This window comes from Triticum dicoccoides, chromosome 2B (genome assembly GCF_002162155.2).
Source record: "Triticum dicoccoides isolate Atlit2015 ecotype Zavitan chromosome 2B, WEW_v2.0, whole genome shotgun sequence".
In the NCBI taxonomy this organism is placed as follows: Eukaryota; Viridiplantae; Streptophyta; class Magnoliopsida; order Poales; family Poaceae; genus Triticum; species Triticum dicoccoides.
This window is the reverse complement of record NC_041383.1, coordinates 641,225,331-641,230,342: the sequence shown is the minus strand read 5'-3', so window position 1 is coordinate 641,230,342 and position 5,012 is coordinate 641,225,331.

The following is a 5,012-nucleotide window of genomic DNA, read 5'->3' as shown; positions in this document are numbered from 1 at the left end:
GTGTCATTGACATCCCCGGCCCGGTTACTGCAGTCCACGGGCTGGGTGCGGCTGCAGCAGTCCCCAAGCCGCCCGCCGAAGTCCCGAGCCATCTGCAGAGGTCCCCAAGTCGGCTCCGACTATTCCTGGAGCAACGGGTACAAAGATAGAATCTGATTCCCGCAAAAGCTTGACAGGCGGCTTGAGGAGGCGCTGAAGGGAGATGTCAGTTGGTATGGCTTGCCGGGTGGAGCCGATTCGTGCCAGGGCATCTTCTTGCTCGTTGTCGGTCTGTGGCACGTGAAGTAACTCGCACCCCTCGAAATATCCGCTGAGTTGCTGGAAGAGGAAGCGGTAGCTTGCCATGTTTGCGTCCTTGGCATCCTAGTCGCCAAACGACTGTTGGACCACCAGGTCCGAGTCATCGTAGCACACTATCCGGCAGATGTTGATTTCTTTGGCCAGCCGAAGCCCGTGTACGAGCGCCTCGTACTCGGCCACATTGTTGGAGGCGGCAAAGTGGATTTGCAATGTGTATCTAGCTTGTCGCCTTTGGGAGAGGTGAGGATGATGCAGGCTCCTAGTCCAGTGCGCATCTTGGAGCCATCAAAGTGCATCCGCCTATGGGTGGAGTCCGGCAATGGCGGCAGGTACTGGGTCTTGGCCCAGTCGACGAGGAAGTCGGCCAGTGCTTGGGACTTGATGGCAGTGCGAGGCTGGTGAAGATGGTGTATGGATCCAGCTCGATGGCCCACTTGGCCACTCGGCCTGAAGCATCCTGGGTGCCCATGATCTCGGCAAGTGGGGCAGTGCAAGCAACCGTGATGGGGTGCTCTTGAAAGTACGGCTTGAGATTCTTGGCGGCAAAGTACACGCCGTAGAACATCTTCTGGTAGTGGGGATAATTCTTCTTTGAGGCTGACATCACCTCGCTCAGATAGTACACAGGCCTTTGGACCAGCTGTGCCTTGCCGTCTTCTGGGCGCTATACCATAATGACTGTGCTGACCACCCGGCTGGTTGCGGTGATGTAAAGAAGCACGGGCTCTTTGTCAGTTGGGGCCGCCAGGACAGGCGGCGTGGTATAACATCTTCTTCAGCTGGAGAAAAGCTCTGTCCGCTTGGTCATTCCACTCAAAGTGAGTGGTTTTCTTCATGAGTTGGTACAAGGGCAGGGCCTTCTCCCCCAGCCGACTGATGAAGCGGCTGATGGATGCCAAGCACCCGGTGAAATTCTGGACGTCTTGCAGCCGGGTGGGTATCTCCATCCTCTCGATGGCTTTGGTCCTCATAGGGTTGCACTCAAATGCCAGGCTTGGAGACCAGGAAGCCAAGGAGCTGGCCAGCTGGTACTCCAAAGACGCATTTCTCGGGGTTGAGATTGATTTGAAAACAGCGCAGATTGTCAAATGTTTCCTTGAGATCTTCTAGAAGGATACCACGCTTCTCTGTATTCACCACAATGTCGTCTACATAGACGTGGGCATTTCTGCCGAGCTGTTTGAGGAGGCACTTCAGCAAGTAACGCTGAAAAGTGGCGCCGGCATTTCTCAAGCCGAATGTCATGGTCAGGTAGCAGAAGTCTCTGAATGGTGTGGTGAACGCGGTCTTCAGGCGGTCGGTCGGGTTCAACTTGATCTAGTGGTACCCTGAGTAGGCATCCAAGAAACTCAACAGCTCGCATTCGGCTGTGGAGTCCATCACTTGATCGATCCGAGGCAAAGCAAACGGATCTTTGGGGAAAGCTTTGTTGAGGCTGGTGTAGTCAATGCACATGGCCACTTGTTGTTCTTCTTTAGTACAAGGACTGGATGGGCAAGCCATTCTAGAAATAACACCTCCATAATGAAGCCGGCTGCTAGAAGCCGAGCTATCTCTTCACTGACAATTCCTCTCTTCTCCTCCGGCAGTCGGCGGAGGGGTTTCTTGTCAGGTTTTGCATCTCCTCTGACATGTAGCTTGTGCTTGGTGAAATTCGTCGGAACACCCGACATGTCCTTGGGGGACCATGCAAAGATATCCCGATTCTCACGGAGGAAATCGACAAGCTCGCTTTCTTGTTTGCAGTCAAGGGTGGTTCCTACGAGAGCGAACCTCTCCGGGTGGTCCGGGTCCAAGGGTATCTTCTTGGTTTCTTTGGCCGGTTGGAAAGAGCCCTGGGTCTCCAACTCCTTGGGATCCGGCGATAAGTCCAGCTGCTTGCCGACCATGGCCATAACCAGGTCAAGGAGCTTTTTTCTGCGCAATCACAAGGGACTCGGCTAACCGACTGCTGGCTGCAGCACAGGCGGACAACTTCTTGTAGTCTCCGACTATGGTAATGATGCCCTTGGTTCCCGGCATCTTCATCTTGAGGTAGGCGTAATGAGGCACTGCCATGAACTTGGCCAAAGCAGGTCGGCCTAGCAATGCATGATAAGGGCTCTCTAGGTCCACTACCTCAAACCAAATTGCTTCGCGGCGGAAGTGATCTTTGTCTCCGAAGAGGACATCTATCTTGATCTTGCTGATTGGCGAGCAGGAGAGGCCGGGCACAATGCCATGGAAGACGGTCCAGCTGGACTGGAGTCGCTTCACCTTGATGTTCAGCTTTTCCATGGTATCACGGTACAGAATGTTGATTCTGCTTCCGCCATCTATCAGGACTCGGGAAAAACGAGCAGCTCGCCTATCTGTTGCGAAGGTGGCATCCAACACCAGAGCATAGGAACCCGGATAAGGCATCACTTCCGAGTGGTCGGCTTGGCTCCAACTGATGGGCTTCTCGGACCAGCGCATGAACTCCGAGACTTTGGAGGTGACAGCGTTGACCTCTTGGTGCTGCTGGCGCTGGCTGTGCCTATCATCGGGCTAGCTTGTGAAGACAACATAGGCTCCGTCTTCTTCAGGGAATTCATCTTGGATGGCTCTGACTGTTGGACGGGCAGCCGGCTGCTGAGGAGCTGGAGGCGGCTGGCCAGCAAGCAGAGGAGGCAGCAGACCCTCGCCCTTGGAGATTCGGGTGAGCCAGTGGCACTTCCGGGTAGTGTGATTGGATGGCTTCGCGCCGCTGTGGAACTTGCAGGGTGCATCAAGTGTTTGCTCATAGGAGAAAGCGGGATTCCAAGCCGGCTTGCCGCCTTTCTGACGCTTGGGTATGGCTACCCTTCTGGCTGTTGATCTTCGACTGTTGCCACATGCCGGCTAGTGGAAGCCGGCATCGGGGCCTTGCGCTTGTTGTAGTTCTACTGCGAGCGCCGACTGGTGTCACCAGCCGGCATTCTGGGAGCCGGAGGGAGCACCTTCCCAAAGGCGTCCGCCTGAAGCTCGAGTCGGCAGTGGCGTACTTGTCTGCTATGATCAGTAGCTTGTTGAGTGCGGTGGGCTCATTGAAGAGGAGTCGGTGCTTGAGTAGGGTGCCTTCTCTGCACCCGGCGGTGAAGTATTCTATGGCTTGCACCTCGTGCACCTCTTCGCAGGAGTTGTGGAGTTCGGCCCACCATGTCAGGTAGTCGCGAGTGGATTCGGCTGGGCCTTGGATGCACAGAGAGAGCTGGCGAGGCTTGGGCGGTCGCTTGTAAGTGTTGGTGAAGTTGCGGATGAAGACTTCGGTGAAATTTACCCAGCTGTTGACGTTGTAAGGCTTGATGTTGTTCAGCCAAGTGCGCGTCGTGCCCTGAAGCATGACGGGGACATACTTCACGGCAACCCGCTTGTTGCCGTTTGCTATGCTGACTGCAGTGGAGTAGTCGACCAGCCAGTGTTCCGGCCTCATCGAGCCGTTGTACTTGGGTGTATCTCTTGGGAGCGAATGCGGGGGCGAAAACAAGGCAGACCAATCGCATCTTCTTCTTCTAGTGCCAGGGATCACGCCAGGCGGTCGATCCGATGGCAGGCATCGTTTTCTCCAATTCCTTCGTGGCGGCCCCACCGGCCGCTGAGCGTCGGATGCTCAACGGGCGGCAGGGAGGCATACATGTCCCTGCGTGGTGGAGGAGGACAATCCTTCCGCCGCTCCACAGCTTGTGGGCGGCCATCTTGGTCGCGCTCGATGGTGAGGCGCGTCCAACTGCGGCTAGCAGCCGACTCTCTGTCTCTTCGCTCGCGGCCGCCGCCTGTTGTCGGCGTCAAGAGGTCATGCCGTGCTCTCGGTGTGGGGGGGGGGGGTTCGGCGCACGCGCCGGCTTCTTGTTGCGCGGTAACCGCGTCGATGAGTTGTTGGATGCGTTCTATCATGCAGCATCGTTCGTCACCATTCAGGTTTTCTAGCTCGTCTGCTGCCGCCTGGGCAGCACGCGGGTTCTTGATGGGCGTGGCGTAGACTGGTCGGTCGGTCCCCAGCATGCTGGCGATGGTCGCACCGCGTTATTTGACAACGCCCATGCGGCTAGGCGCGCCAGCAGCCGGCGTGCCAGAGATGGCATGATCAGCCTCGCACAGATAGGCCTCGGTGAGGCGTCTCATAGTGGCTAGCTTCTTGCCACTCTCGATGAGTGCGACGCGGTGGGCTTCCAGCGTCTCGGCATTAGCGTCGCCTACGATGGGTATTGACAGGTCCCGCATTGTCGCCTGGAGTGGGTCATGGGTGTCCGCGCCGTAGGCTCCGTCGTGGCTGATGACGAGCACCTTGGTGACGGTGCTGCCGCTGCTATCGGCATGAGGGAGCGGGTCATCGACGACCACCACATTGGTGGGGAAGGCATCGAAGGATGCCGTGTCGGAGTCGACAAGCATCGAGTCAGTTGAGCCCATCGACTCCAAGTCGGAGGCGGGCTCGTTGGCGATGTCGAGCTTGCCAAGGAGATCGATGAGGCAGCTCCCAGAGCTGGTCGCGCCCGTGCCTGGCGCGGGCTCGTCATATAGGCAGATCTCGCTGATGAGATCAGTGAGGCAGCTCGCCGCGCAGGTGACTTCCACGCCATGCAGCGCGTCGGTGCAAACGCCATCAGCTGTGTGATGTCTACTACACAACCTTCCTCTTTGTAGACGTTGTTGGGCCTCCAAGTGCAGAGGTTTGTAGGACAGTAGCAAATTTCCCTCAAGTGGATGACCTA